This window comes from Bos indicus, chromosome 8 (assembly GCF_029378745.1).
Source record: "Bos indicus isolate NIAB-ARS_2022 breed Sahiwal x Tharparkar chromosome 8, NIAB-ARS_B.indTharparkar_mat_pri_1.0, whole genome shotgun sequence".
NCBI classification, from domain to species: Eukaryota; Metazoa; Chordata; class Mammalia; order Artiodactyla; family Bovidae; genus Bos; species Bos indicus.
This window is the reverse complement of record NC_091767.1, coordinates 92,521,692-92,538,497: the sequence shown is the minus strand read 5'-3', so window position 1 is coordinate 92,538,497 and position 16,806 is coordinate 92,521,692. Positions and strand designations below refer to the sequence as shown.

Sequence of the window (16,806 nt, the reverse complement as noted above, 5' to 3'; positions counted from 1 at the left end):
GAACCAACACAAATTACATGAGGAAAAAAAATGAAAAATGCAGTGTTGAAATTAGAGAATATGTTGAGAATAAAGTCAAATACATAACTGCAAAACTTGAAAGACATTTTGAATTTTCTGACACAGGAATCATATGGTGAAGGAGATCAGGATCCTTTCATATCTCAGTCTTGATGAGCAAATGCTGAAGGCAAAGTCAAGGTAGACCAGTAGGGGAAAAAAAAAAGAGAAAGAGAAATATAATTTTAAGTAAGACTGGTTTAATAGTTTGACAAAACAGAAGCCACATGCAGCTGTGTGCAAGTAGTTGTAAGTTTGGTCAAAACACACAGGAAAATAGGGAAATAGACTCACATAGTACAGAGAGTAGATTTTTTTTTTTAAATTGATATTTTCACCATCGTGGTCAGTATGTTCTTCCAAAATTAGAGCTGGCAAATCATCAAATGAGTGGGGTATTAGACTCTTCCAGTGTGGTAGAACTTTCAGTACATCTTCATGGCAGTCCTGAAATATAAGACCAGAATCTAGTAAGATACTAAAGTTTATCTCCAGGGGCAACAATTTATACCAAAAGAATAAGTACAAATTCCTCTACTGCAATTGTAAGTTTCAAACCTACTACCTTATGGATTTGAGTAATTAAAACTATAAAATGAGCTAGTCTTATATATGCTCTTAAACTCATGTGTTGAAATCCCTGTCCCCAGTACTTCAGAATGTGGTTTGGATATAGAGGACATTAAATTAGGTGATTATGGTTATCTGAGGTCATTAAGGTAGCCCCAATCCAATATGAATGATATTCCTATAAAAGGTTAGGATACACACATACACAGAGGGAACACCATATGAAGAAATAGGGATAACAAGAATATCTACAAGCCAAAGAGAGATGACTCAGAAAAAATCAACTATGCAGACACCTTGCTCTCAGACTTCTAGCTTCCGGAACTGTAGGAACATAAATTGATGTGACTAGGCTACCCAGTCTGTGGTACTTTACTATGGAAGCCCTAGAAGACAAATATATCCTTCCTATATAAATTCCAAGAAAGATTTATCAATTATATCTAGAAAAGTTAAAGGAGGGTCCAACTGATATTTGGTCATGCCAGTTTAGAAAAATACATGTTTTTAATATACTTCAATTCAGTTCAGTTCAGTTTAGTCACTCAGTCATGTCAGACTCTTTGAGACCCCATGAACTGCAACACGCCAGGCCTTCCTGTCCATCGCCAACTCCCAGAGTTCACCCAAACCCATGTCCATCGAGTTGGTGATGCCATCCAGCCATCTCATCCTCTGTAGTCCCCTTCTCCTCCTGCCCCACCAATCCTTCCCAGCATTAGGATTTTTTCCAATGAGTCAACTCTTCACATGAGGTGGCCAAAGTATTGGAGTTTCAGCTTCAACATCAGCCCTTCCAATAAATACCCAGGACTGATTTCCTTTAGGATGGACTGGTTGGATCTTCTTGCAGTCCATGGGACTCTCAAGACTCTTCTCCAACACCGTAGTTCAAAAGCATCGATTCTTTAGTGCTCAGCTTTCTTCACAGTCCAACTCTCACATATATACATGACCACTGTAAAAACCATAGCCTTGACTAGACGGACCTTTGTTGGCAAAGTAATGTCTCTGCTTTTAAATATGCTATCTAGGTTGGTCATAACTTTCCTTCCAAGGAGCAAGTGTCTTTTAATTTCATGGCTACAATCACCATCTGCAGTGATTTTGGAGCCCCAAAAATAAAGTCTCACACTGTTTCCCCATCTATTTCCCATGAAGTGATGGGACCAGATGCCATGATCTTCGTTTTCTGAATGTTGAGCTTTAAGCCAACTTTTTCATTCTCCTCCTCCACTTCATCAAGAGGCTTTGTAGCTTCTCTTCACTTTCTGCCACAATGGTGATGTCATCTGCATATCTGAGATTATTGATATTTCTCCCAGCACTCTTGATTCCAGCTTGTGCTTCTTCCAGCCCAGCATTTCTCATGGTGTACTGCATATAAGTTAAATAAGCAGGGTGACAATATACAGCCTTCAGTTCAGTTCAGTTCAGTCGCTTAGTCGTGTCTGACTCTTTGTGACCCCATGAATCCCAGCACGCCAGGCCTCCCTGTCCATCACCAACTCCCGGAGTTCACTCAGACTCACGTCCATCGAGTCAGTGATGCCATCCAGTCATCTCATCCTCTGGCGTCCCCTTCTCCTCCTGCCCCCAATCCCTCCCAACATCAGAGTCTTTTCCAGTGAGTCAACTCTTTGCATGAGGTGGCCAAAGTACTGGAGTTTCAGCTTTAACATCATTCCTTCCAAAGAAATCCCAGGGCTGATCTCCTTCAGAATGGACTGGTTGGACCTCCTTGCAGGCCAAGGGACTCTCACGAGTCTTCTCCAACACCACAGTTCAAAAGCATCAATTCTTCAGCACTTAGCTTTCTTCACAGTCCAACTCTCACATCCATACATGACCACTGGAAAAACCATAGCCTTGACATACTCCTTTTCCTATTTGGAACCAGTCTGTTGTTCCATGTCCAGTTCTAACTATTGCTTCCTGACCTGCATACAGGTTTCTTAAGAGACAGGTCAGATGGTCTGGTATTCCCATCTCTTTAAAAATTTTCCAGTTTATTGTGATCCACACAGTCAAAGGCTTTGGCATAGTCAATAAAGCAGAAATAGATGTTTTTCTGGAACTCTCTTGCTTTTTCGAATATACTTACTTACATTCAAACATGTATAAATAGAGTAAAATGCCATGAAAGAGAAGTTTCTGAATAGATAAGCAGAATATATAATTGATGACTATATTTTTTTCAGACAAATTCATTAGTTAAATTAGAGGCAACAGCTAAAGCATGCTTTCCTTGAAAATTAAACAACTCTTTATGAAATAAATATATTTCTGATGACACCAAACCTTAAGAAATCTGTCTATATCCTTTATGTCTAAATAAGAAACCTATAACTATAATCACATGAACCTTAAGATTTTCTAACTCTTTAATATTAGTTTGAATTTGGGGAGTTTTTCAGTATTAATAGGATGTATTTTAATAGTTCATTTTTAAACTTGTTTCACAGCTGCTTCTCACTTTACATTTCATTTTAAATTTCTTTCTCTGTTCTCCTTATTATTTCCTAACATTTCATTTATTCTCCATAAATATCATTAAAACAAGTATAATGGTAGAAATGATTTTTATTGCAGATATTGGACAGCAGATAATGACAATAGATGTGGCAAGAAAAAAAAACATATACTAAACATGATTATCTTAAAATTAGATCTTCATTACACATAAAGGGTAATTTAATATTTTTCCTGGTTTTCCTATGTCCTTTTTCGCTACTTTACTCTTGCCACTTAGGATAACTTTAGCACTAGCTGCCAGCTTCCCTCTCTCCATCTCAATCAACAACAAGAACAATAATTTCCTTTTTATTTCTTATGTAGAGGAATTGACTTTTCTAATGTAAATATCTTTTATCTGGGCTATACTTAGAAGACCTCATCTCTCATGCTTAATTATCTTATTATTCTATTTCAAGGTATTTTATTTAAGATAAAGAAAACTTTTCCTGTTAATTCAACTAAATCAATCAGCATGCAGCTTTTTTCACTTGATCACAAGAAAATTATTTACAATCAATAATTTAATGAGAAGCTGGGTGCATGCCAATTTGCTTCAGTCAGGTCTTTAACTGGAGATGGATAAGATAACAGAATAATCTAAACCAAAAAGAAAAGAAAGTCTTAAACTACCATGAAATGTCCTTAGAAGTAGTAAAAGCAGAAAGTATAACAATAATGGCGTTACTGGCTAGCACATACAAAAATTCTATTAAAATTCTGAAGGGAAGGATAAATGAATAGCATGAACACGAATAATATAATTGGTAAGTAAGAATGCACTGATTTAAGATTCAATACACTTCACCCAGTTCATACAGTTCATGATAGGGCTCCCGATGGTTGGAGACTTTTCACGTAGTCATAGTATTGATTACCCTCTTTTGCTTCACTCCCATTATGTGGTTCAGGGAACCACTCATTTATGAGGGAACACTCATTAAGAGCTGTTCTCCTTAGCTGGCTTTATAATCCTCAAGGGATTAAAGGACAGGAGAAGAAGAATCATCCTACACCGATGCTACCAACACCTTACAGTAACTATGACATTGCTTTGCACCATTTTTCTGCTCAGAGGGAGCAGCAGCATGCAATGATCTTCCCATGGCAAAGTACTCAAGAGAAAAGCTGTCCCATTGTCTGACCCATTTTCTACCCATGATGATGAATTTCTGCTTCCAGAGATTGCTGCTTTCCCTCAATCTTAGGCCACTCTCTTTGCCCAGTTTTGAGTTCTTTATCAGTTTTCATTTGATTTCCATTCACTCAGTCATTCACTTCTATCTCCAAAGCTGAGCTTGGACTGGGCCTGAGCAATTGAGATTTGTCTCTATCTTTCCATTTTTTGTGATTTAATGCATACTTAAATTTGAATGAATACAGTTATTTGGGGCAAAGCAAGAAGTGAAACTAGAAGGTTAGAATCTGCATAGGGAAAGTGTATAGCTAGACGTAGGGAGAATGTCTTCTAAAAGCCATAGATAGTCAGAGACAGAAATGCCGTATCCTGAAATCTAGTAATCCATATCACTTGACATGCTCACATAGATACTCCAAGGAACACTTAAGAGATACATTTTAGAGATGATTCATGTTGAAAATATCTCAAGGATTATTATTCTAGATTTATCCTTAGATTTCCAAACATATTACATGGTACTTAATCTTGGTATCAATAAAATCACATCTTTACTTCTTTCTCTAAAAAATGTATTTCCATTGTTTATGTATGTTTTTGATTTAACATTCTTTATCCCAAAACTGTGTTGCACAATTCAGTGTTCTGTCACTATTACCCACTCACACACTCTGAAACTTATTTTATTTCTAACTGTTAGAACTGCAAGTGTAATTATCATGGATGCTATTTGTTTTTGCATTCAAGAACTTAGGAAATTAAAAATTATAGCATGTATTATAACTTTCTGAGAACCATAAAATTAATTCTTAAACAGATTCAGCACTACAAATAGATTTCCTGTTATTTGTCTCCTATTACCTCAATCTGGTAAGAAAACTAGAAGTCACTATCCAGATACCTTCCTCTTACATTTACTCATAGTAATATTTTTCATTCATAACATGCTATACGTGTTTCATATACTTGTTCTGTAATTGCCTATGGAAGCACTTTTTTTTTATAGACAATTTCATTTTTATAATACACTAGGCTCCAGATTAGACTGAGTGCAGTTCTATTTGAATCATTTAACAAGGAGAGTCTTGAAATCAGAGCTATGTTTTCTTAGAAATTATTAGATTTCTCCAGATACCATGTTCAATGATGACTAAAACCCAGACTTCTTCCATCTGGTGTACTTGAAAGTGAAAGTGAAAGTCACTCAGTCGTGTCCGACTCTTTGCAATCCCATGGACTACACAGTCCACGGAATTCTCCAGGCCAGCATACTGGAGTGGGTAGCCTTTTCCTTTTCTAGGGGGTCTTCCCAACCCAGGGATCAAACCCAGGTCTCCCACACTGTGGGTGCATTCTTCACAAGCTGAGCCACCAGGGAAGCCCAATAATTACTAGAGTGGGTAGCCTATCCCTTTTCCAGCGGATCTTCCTGACCCAGAAGTCAAACCAGAGTCTCCTGAATTGCAGGTGGATTCTTTACCAACTGAGCTATCAGGGAAGCCCATCTGGTGTACTTACTAGTGAATTATTGTTCAATGAATAAATAAAATTGAAATAGCAAGGCATGATGCAAAAATACTAAAATAACTGAAAGCAGACCATAGAGATAGATGGCAGGTAGGTAGACAGGTAGGTGTATAAGTAGATAGGTATGCCAGTGGATGGATGGATGGGTAGATAGATAAATATATAGGTGGAAGGATATTCCTCACTAGTGACCTTTAGAGAAATGTGTTATAACAATGATTACCCCTCTCTCATTTTTGCAGAGATTGATCCAGATTTTAGCAAGTTATTCCTTTCCTACCTGAGAAAGATGTACATTGCAAAGGGAATTTGAATAATACCTTATTCAAAATTGCTTTCATATTTTCCCTGAACTGTAACTTTCTTGATGAGGCCAAATTTTGTGTTAAAAAAAAATCATGCATATCACAAAACCTTCATGTAAGTTTTAGATACTTATAGGCTTTATATTAATATCTCCTTCCTTGGAGGTAAACTTTATATGTATACTTCATGAAGAAAATTTAGAGACTTTATTGTTTTGTTCTTCTGGATGCTTGTCTTTACTCAGGGTGTGCTGGCCATTATCTCTTTGATAGAGGGTGTAGCTGGTGTTGGTTTGTCTGAAGCCTGTGCAGGATGTGAGTCAGGGCTTCCTCTCTGTTATATCTGCCAATGTCCTGTTGGGTGTGAAGTCTGCCCCCCAGTTGTTGGATAAGAAGCTCTGAGGGTCAAGTTCAACCAGGTATGGTTGCCCATGAGTGTGCACCTTGCCCCAAAAGAGGGATTGATAATGCAGGTAAGGCCTGTGTGGTCACCCAGGACGTATGAATCGTTTCTGTATGTAGCCATGATTCTGCTCAGAAGGAGTCCCCATCACAAACCTTTCTCTCTTATGTTCATCACAGATCTAGTTAGTGCAAAGCTGTTGTATTTAGTAGTCTGGGCCTAGAGCTGGTGGTTTGGAGTTGTGGCTATGCAAGAATTGAGGTGACTGCACTGCTGCCTGAGATCTTGGCTGTCTCTGTGGCAGTCTTATCCCAGGACCTGTCTGCCCCAGATTTAGCAAGCTTCAGTGTGGAGTGAGCAGCACTGGAATACTCTCTCTGGGAGACAAACCACTGTATACTTCTGAGTGTGCTGACAATGACTGCCACCCTCCCACCGTAACCACAGCCCAGATCCTCCAGGCTGCCTCTGTGTAGCTAAATGAGTCCTATGCCAGTGGCTCTCTGCCCTAGACTCATTGGTTAGCCTTTGCATACTGTTGGGTCACCAACTCCCTCTGCACACACTGACAAAGGCCAGTTTTGACTGTGTTGGAGCTCTTCTGCCAGTTTCCAGTTAGTTTTCCATGAGAATTATTCCACGTTTGTGCATCATATATGTGTGTGTGTGTATATATACATATATTACTATTGCTACATTGTGATGAAGCTAAATACAGGTATATTAGCAGTAGTGGTTTTGGCAGGACCTGATGGTAGTTTTTACTCATAAACATTATTGGAGATGAGATTTGAGGGCTACTTAGGAATAACCAGGACTTCCCTGGTGGCTCACATGGTAACGTGTCTGCCTACAATGTGGCAGACCTGGGTTCAATCCCTGGGTCAGGAATATGCTCTGGAGAAGGAAATGGCAACCCACTCCAGTACTCTTGCCTAGAAAATCCCATAGATGGAGGAACCTGGTAGGCTACAGTCCATGGCGTCACAGAGAGTCAGACACAACTGAGTGACTTCACTTCACTTAGGAATAACCATAGAACTTGAAATTGAGTTGTGTTGCAAAAGTAGAAGTTGAGATATTGTACTTATTGTTGGAGTCTGAAGTTCAAATAATATATTAAAGTAAATGGTGATATTTTCCTTATCAAGATATTATGACAAATGAATAATTTTTTTTTTTGCCCACTTGATTTAATGATTCATTTTCCTCTAAGGATTTTTTTCCGGTTTTATTGAGGTATAATTGACAAAAGTACACATCATGGTTATTTGATATACATATACATTGTGAAAGGATTCCTCCCATCTAACTAACTAACATATCCATATTTGTTAACACTGTATTGTTTAATGAAAATTACTAAGGGAACTGATATATTAACACCCCTCATTGTTCCAACATTGATGACTATGACCAAGCACTGACACTACTAAACACTGTCTTTCTTTAATACATTTTGTATCTTCTGGTTAATATCATGACTGATTTTTGTGTATAACTGAGAAAAAAATATCATGTTTACTTGAAGCATGTAGCAGAATAACAAAGCTAATGCCAAAACTACTGTGCTTTTGAAGTTATCCCAGTTTTATTCATAACTTTAATTGGAGAATTTGCCTGTTAACCGAAGATACCTCACATGCTGTGCATTTTGAAAGATCAAATCTGTGGAAGAATTTATTAAAGAAATAACATTCAGTGATGCTGTTAATAAAAATAGCCTCTACTTTAAAAAGTATGGCACATACATGGCCCACATGCTGTCCCTCTGTTCTTCCATTTCCATGTTTTGGTTGCTAATTGATAAAGATACAATTTCCTACTAAGCCTTTTGAGAATCCTCCTCAACATAGCACTGTGCATCCAGTTAATCAGAGATGGTATGAGAGTTGGAATTCATTTGTCATCCCCATTTTGTGCATACCTGTTCAGTCGCTTCAGTTGGGTCTGACTCTTTGCTATCCCATGGACAGTAACCCACCAGGCTCTTCTGTCCATGGGATTGTCCTGATGAGTAGGTTGTCATTTCCTCCTCCAGGGGGATCTTCCCAACCCAGGAATTGAACCCACAGTCTCCTGTGGTTCCAGCACTGCAGGCAGATTCTTTACCACTGAGCCACCAGGGAAGCCCATTCCCATTTTAACAGTAAGTAAATCCTTTGTTCCCCTCAAATAATCACTTTAAGTGTGTATCATCTAGGTTTTTCTCCCACCACAAGTATAGTTTTCTGGTTTTTGTCAACAAGATCTGCTGTCCCTTATCTTTTCAGCTCATCTGAGCTCACAGACAGCTGTGGATGTTTCTAACAAATGGACAGTCCTACCTTAAACACCAGAATCTCTTAGTCTCTGCTTCAGAACTTTCTCTGGCACTACAGGTTTCTCTTGATTAGGAGCAACCCAGAATTGTGGGAAAGTGTAGTCTGAGAGACCAGTACTCAGTGATGAGCAGTCTATTTTCCCAATTAGGAGAGAAGAATCAGAGGATAAATGTCCTGGCCTTGCCATTCCCTCATGGCTCAGCTGGTAAAGAAGCCCACTGCAATGTGGGAGACCTGAGTGTGATCCCTAGGTTGGGAAGATCCCCTGGTGAAGGGAACAGCTACCCATTCCAGTATTCTGGCTTGGAGAAGTCCATAGACTGCATAGTCCATGGGGTCGCAAAGAGTCTGCCACCAACTGAGTGTCTTTCACTTTCGTTTTCACGTGCCATTCCACAGTAGGAAGATCCCAGTATGTGTTCTCCATGGCTTATCAGAAGTTCCAGAGGGGAACTGAGTGATTATCTGCTCATTAGCGTTTCGTTTCCCTGATTTTTTTCTTCATTCTTCATTTTTGTTTCCTGGCATCACCCAAGTCCTCATGTCAGGGTCTGCTCTTAGAACTAAAGCTAAAATGGTGTCTTTTGTCTTCATGTTATGTAGAATATTTATTCACAAACCTCAGTCAGTGAAGTTCCTGCTGATGATCCATAGACTGAGATGCAAGCTCTAACTCACCACTTCATAGAAGATCCAATAAAACATCTTTTTTTCCTCTATGGAAAGTCCCACAGGAGAATTATCTGATAGCACTATAGGCCAGAAATCCAACAGGGTTCTCACTGGCAAAAATCAACATGTCAGCCCAGTAGCTTTCTTTTTTGGAGCCTCTAGAGGATACTCAGTTTCCCTGCCTTTTCTAGTTTTGAAACTGTGCACATTTGCCATCTCTGTCTCTATAGATGTATTTTTGATGTTGCATGTTATGCAGAGGTGAGCTCTATGTCTTCCTACCCTGCCATCTTAATCCCCCTCCTTTTTGCTATTGATTTTTATTCCTATATTAGAATTATTGATAATAGTGATTTTAGTGAAATTGAAGGAAACTGGTAATATCTAAAATCTATTATTTCAGAAAATCAGTGGGTATTTTATATTGGGCATACTGTGATGTTTGTTTTCTCTTACATAAAACAAACAATTAAAGTCAATCAGTTATTTAATCTTAAATGATACTCACTTTTAACATTTTTATTTGCTCTCTAACATTGACAAAATTACATAAACACAGACAGACACACATATACACACAGAGAAGAAAAAAATCTTCAAACCAGAAACACCTTGCAAATATTCATACCATTGCAGGTAATGAAGCATATTGTGGAGTATCTATAGAATTCTATAATATCAAACATGACTAAAGAATGATTTATTGTACTACCTTAATTTTCCACACAAGGAGGCCAGAGAAATTATGTATTTTTTTCCAGACATATACATTGCTAAAGATAAGATTTCCTTTTTCTTTTAAACAGTAACTGCTAATGTGATTTTAGTCATACTGAAAATCTTTAGCCATCACTGCAAGTCATCCCAATGATTTAATCATATATCCACTGATCACAAGCTTACAAAAGTAGCAATTCTTTAATATCTGGATTTCAATTTTATAGCTCTAAACTTTACTCAAGAAAAATTAACCAGTAAGAGAAGAAGACAATCTTCCCCTGCAAACTGTGTGATGAAAAGTCAAAATTGAGAATTGAATCATATGTCAAGATTATGGAGACGAATGTTGTCCTATACATGGAGTTCTCCATTTGAATTGATATCCCATCCTGTTTCACTTCCTGTTTGGCCTTAGTAGGAGACAAGGTCAATAAGGGTTAGAGAAACAACCTATAGTTAAACAACCAATCATCTCTGCTGCTGCTTACTGTTAGAAATAAAGAAAAAGCAAATGACTAAAAGTTAGAAAACTGGATATATTTAGAGACAGGTATAATCCTCATTGATTGCAGAGTTTTCTTAATATATATTATATTTATTATGTTAATGGCCAAAAGCCTTTTTTGTATATGAATTACAGGTTTATTTTTTTATCATTTCCATATATTTCTAACAGAATTCATAGTCCACATTTGGCTCATAAAATATAGCATTAGGAAAAAACCAAGAGCCTCTGCTATAGATCAGAGTCTAAACTGATAAGTATAGTTGTTTTTAGGTGATACTAGTAGCCCTTATAGAAGAATTAATTACATAGGTTAGAAATCAGAGCTACAAGTAATGACTCAAAAAACTGAACCTGTACTTTTTCTTCATACTAGATTTGGAGGGGATATAATCCTTAATTGTTTCTATGTAGTGGAAACCTTTTTTTTTTTTTTTTTTTAATTCTAATCTATTTTGCCAGATCATAAACAGGAAGGGTGTGAAACTAGGTAACATAACTTCTAAGTTGAGCTAAGCATTTGAGAGTGAATCCCATCACTTCATGGGAAATAGATGGGGAAACAGTGGAAACAGTGTCAGACTTTATTTTTCTGGGCTCCAAAATCACTACAGATGGTGACGGCAGCCATGAAATTAAAAGACGCTTACTCCTTGGAAGGAAAGTTATGACCAACCTAGATAGCATATCCAAAAGCAGAGACATTACTTTGCCAACAAAGGTCTGTCTAGTCAAGGCTATGGTTTTTCCTGTGGTCATGTATGGATGTGAGAGTTGGACTGTGAAGAAGGCTGAGTGCCAAAGAATTGATGCTTTTGAACTGTGGTGTTGGAGAAGACTCTTGAGAGTCCCTTGGACTGCAAGGAGATCCAATCAGTTCATTCTGAAGGAGATCAGCCCTGGGATTTCTTTGGAAGGAATGATACTAAAGCTGAAACTCCAGTACTTTGGCCACCTCATGCGAAGAGTTGACTCATTGGAAAAGACTCTGATGCTGGGAGGGATTGGGGGCAAGAGGAGAAGGGGACAGCAGAGGATGAGATGGCTGTATGGCATCACTAACTCGATGGACGTGAGTCTGAGTGAACTCTGGGAGTTGGTGATGGACAGGGAGGCCTGGCATGCTGCAATTCATGGGGTTGCAAAGAGTCGGACACGACTGAGCGACTGATCTGATCCGATCTGATCTGATAGTCACATTGAGAGGAATCTTATCAAATGAGATTAGGCCATATCCTTGTGAGCTAAATAGCAATTGGAGAATTAGTTTGATTTTTCTAAGTCATAAGTTTCAGTTTAGGATCTTGGAGATGCCTACCCCAAGTAAGTAATTTCAAGTAGATACTCCAACTGACACATTCATTTACCAGACATATGGTTTGAGTGTATACTTCGTGTGCAGTGTAGTATATGCTGTATACTAGAGACAGCAGTAAATAAGTCCCATAATTTTCCTTCCCTGGTGAAGTTTTTATTCTTATCAAGAAAACAGGAAGAATGCAATAAATGATTTTGACTAGAGAGAGAAGTAGATAGATTAAAGATAAATTACATTGGAAAACAAATAAAATAGATTGATGGATATAGACAGACAACAGGTGATTATATATGTTACACAGAAGAATATAGCATGTTAGAGGAGAGAAGTAGCTGGGTGACAGGGAAGTGAAGGACAAAAAGATGTACAGAGAAACATGTCTGGATCAGATGGATCACAGACCTAAATAGAAAATGTAAAACTCTAAAAGTCTTAGACTATAAGAGAAAAACTAAATAATCTTGGGTTTGGTAATAACTTTTTAGATACAAAACCAAAGAAATTCATGAAAGAAAGAATTCATAAGCTAGACTTCATTAAAACAAATTTAAAAACTGTGCTTTATGTAAACATTGACTAGAGAATAGAAAGATAAGCCACAGAGTGGGAGAAAATATTTGAAAAAGATATATCTGATAAGTAATGTGTATCAAAAATATTCACAGAATTCTTGAAAATCAACAATAAGTAAACAGACAATCTGGTTAAAAAATGAGTCAAAACCTTGACCTCTTCAAAGAAGATAGATTGCAAATAGCATATGAAAGGGTTCTCACCTGTGTGTCTTAGAAGACATGCAAATCAAAATAATGAGGTACCACACCAATTAGAATGGCCAAAATCTAAAACACTGATGCTGCCAAATGCTAAGAAGTATGTAGAGCAAGAGTAACTCTCATTCATTGCTGGTGGGAATGCAGAACTGTGAAGCTCACTATAAAAAGTAGTTTTCAAATTTCTTTTGTGTATGTGTGTATATGAGCATGTGTAATAATAAAGTACACATACATGCATGTGTGTCTGACTCAGTCTCTCAATTGTGTCCAACTCTTCACAACCTCATGGACTGTAGCTCACCAGGTCCCTCTGTCTGTGGGATTTTACAAGCAAGAATACTGGAGTGGGTTGTCATTTCCTTCTCTGGGAGAGCTTCCCAACCCAGGGATTGAACCTGTACATGTATATATCTGTATGTATACACATATATACATACACACATACTTTTCTGACTCACAGAAAGCTATAGATATTTAATGTAGACACCTTGATGACTTTATGAGTTTGGAGATAAATATATATCTTAGAAACCATCTCACCAGTCTTCACTGTAAACATATTCATAACCTCCAAAAGTTTCCTTTCACCTTCTTTATATATTGTTACCATTTTTAATATGATAAAAACAGACCTAACCTTTTAGCAAATTTCTAAGTATATAATATAGTATTGTTTCAAAACTAAACATTCTTATCATACAATCCATTAATTTGCTCCATGGTTTTTACCCAAAGGGGTAGAAAATTTATGCCTATGAAAATATCTACATATGCATGTTTATAGTAGCTTTATACATAATTGCTAACGTTTAGAATCAACTAATATATTTTCCAGTAGGTGGCGGTGGTGGTGGTTTAGTTGCTAAGCTGTGTCCGACTCTTGCGACCCCATGGACTGTAGCCTGCCAGGCTCCTCTGTCCATGGGATCCTCCAGGCAAGAATGCTGGAGTGGGTTGTCATTTCTTTCTCCATTTCAGTAGGTAAATAGACAAATTGTGGTGTTTCTAGGTAATAGAATATTATTTAGCACTACAAAGAAATGAGCTATTAAGCCATTCAAAGACATGGAGGAATCTTAAATGCATATTGCTAGATGAAAGAAGCCAGTCTAATAAAGGCTATTAATATTCCAACAATATGATATTCTTGAAAAGGAAAAACTGAAGACAGTAAAAAGATCATTGCTTGCTAGGGGTAGGGGGCAACAGTGAGATGAATCAACAGAGCACAGAAGAGTTTTAGGACAGTGAAACTATTATGTGTCATTATGCATTTTTAAAAACCCACAAAATGTACACCACCAACGGTAAACTATTGGTTTTATGTGATAATGATATATAAATATAGGTTCATCAGTAGTAACATGTATTACTCTGGTGAGGGGTGTTGACAATGGGGAAAACTACGCATGTGTGGGTTCAGGGCATGCATGGGAAATCTCTGTACTCACAGATTAATTTTTTTGTAAACCTAAAACTGTTCTAAAAGTAGAATCTATTTTAAAACACTCAGGTGAAGTTTAAGCTGAAGACAATTAATTTGAAGATGTCAGCAGTGTGAAGTGTGTGGAGATTTGTGTTATAAGCAGAGAGAACAAGTGTGAAGCCGAAAAACCTTGCTGGTCTGTATAGTTAAATACAGAAAGAAATCCAGTATGACAAGACCATTCTAGGCAATTTTGATACAAAAGGGCAGAGAAGTAGTGAGCAGTCAGATTATTAAAGACTTTATAACCTAGAGCAGAAGGAAAGTTTATGCTTAATATGATGGTAATACACTGGGAAGTTTGAGTAATGGAGAAACATCATGACTTTGTTAAGAATGATTTACAGCATAGTGGTAAGACATGATAGAGTGGGCTTCCCCTACATTTAGGTGGAATTTGGGAGGTATCCAACAGAGTTATAATAGCTAATTGGACTTCTAGTGTGAAAGTGATGGAAATGCAGTGAAAAAGACCAATGCAATTATCTTGGAGGTAATCAGGAAGAATTTGTTAATTAATAAGTAGGATAAAAGGAAAAATTAATTATGAATGACCCATAAATTTTGGATTGAGTCAGATTAGATACCACTGTCATTTACTGATTTGGTGAAATTTTGGAGAACCACAGGAGGGTTCTATTTGGGAAATGTTAATTTGAGAAAATGAAGAGCTCCTTGGAAGAATAGTTATGACAAACCACCTAGACAATGTATTAAAAAGCAGAAATACCAATTTGCCAACAAAGGTCCATATAGTCAAAGCTGTAGTTTTTCCAGTAGTCATGTATGAATGTGAAAGTTGGGCCATAAAGAAGGCTGAGCGCTGAAGAACTGACATTTTCAAATGTGGTGCTGGACAAGACTCTTGAGAGTTCCTTGGACAGCAAGGAGATCAAACCAGTCAATCCTAAAGGAAATCAACCCTGAATATTCATTGGGAGGACTGATACTGAAGCTGAAACTCCAATAATTTGACCACCTGATGCAAAGAAGAGTCACATTAGGGGGGATGCTGGGGAAGATTGAGGGCAAGAGGAGAAGGGGGTGAGGATTTCATCTCAACCATTGAGGATGAGATGGTTGGGTGGCATCACTGACTCAATGGACATGAGTTTGAGCAAACTTAGGGAGATAATGAAGGACAGAGAAACCTGGCATGCTGCAGTTCATGGTGTCACAAAGAGTCGGACACAACTTAGTGACTGAACAACAAAAAAATTGAGATGCACTTCCTTTACCATTCAGCAGTAAAGAATCTGCCTGTCAGTGGAGAATGTGCAGGTTCAGTCCCTGGGTTGGGAAGATCCCCTGGAGAAGGAAATGTCAACCCACTATAGTATTATTGCCTGGGAAATCCCATGGACAGAAGAGCCTGGTGGGCTACAATCAATTGGTTGCAAAAGAGTCAGACATGACTAAGAAACTAAGTGAAACAATTTTGAGTTGCCTGGAAGAGAATGATGTAGATGCTTTAATTTAATATTTGGATATATGAATTTGGAGTTGAGTGGAGAAATCAATACTATGTTTAAAATGCAGGATTCAACAGTGTAAGAATGATCTATAAATCCCTTTGAATGGATGGGATAACTCAGGGAAATATACAGATAGAAAAGAGACAAGCTGTCAGGATAAAAATATACTGCTGTTTGATTTGGCTGTATGGAGGTTTCCTGATGACTTTGGTGCAGTTCAGTAGAATGATAAAGGCAAATGTTCAGATGTTCTTTCACTAGATATTAAATTTGAATCTAAAATTTGACTTTTGAATATTATGTTAGAAAATTTTAAGGTATTTTTAGAGGTAAGTGGGAGACTAAATGATTTCCTAAACTAATACAACATTGTAAATTAACTACACTTCAATAAATTTTGTTTTTAAAATGCTCTCCTAAATTTTCAGACTGATGCTAATATTTTCAGAAAAGGTTGAATATCTGAACACAGGATTTTACTATAAGCAGAGGGAGAATGAGGAGTTTCCTGGAAGGGGGAGAGGAGACCAATGGGGCAGGATTCAACTGTTTGTCATCACAATTGTTTCAGATCAGGAAGGTAAGACCACCTGGAAGACCATGAGCTACAACAGCCATTAACCCCTGAGTAGTTGATATATGGAGACAGGGGCCAATATTTTAAGAACAGGCAAAGAAACTACACTTCACTCTTAATAGAAAGTTAGCTTTTGAGTGCATTTGGAATCAGAGACCCTTCCTTTAATATTAAAGGGGAAGCTTTATCTTAGATCTAGAGTTTCTATTGGGAATAAGAAAGGGGAGAGAAGCAAGTTCTGCAACGTTGTTGAGTTCATCTGAAAGAGTATGTTTTAAATCAAAAAAAGATTTAATTGACACTAATTGGCAAGTCCAAGGTTTTGACTTTTGTTTTATATTGCTTTTTAATTTTTTCACATTAATAAGATTCATGGGATAGAAGAGAGTTTAATATAGTTATAATGTTAACTATTTTCACATGAAAATAACATCAT

General features: G+C 37.4%; 1 protein-coding gene across 1 annotated transcript in view; it reads right to left on the bottom strand.

Moving 5' to 3' along the window:
* Positions 1-261: 261 nt before the first annotated feature.
* The window catches only part of CYLC2 (cylicin 2), a 35,883-nt gene continuing 19,338 nt past the window's right edge, over positions 262-16,806 (bottom strand). Inside the window, exon 6 of the mRNA XM_019965732.2 lies at positions 262-507. The gene's annotated coding sequence lies outside the window, so the exon portion shown is untranslated. The remainder of the gene's footprint in view (positions 508-16,806) is intronic.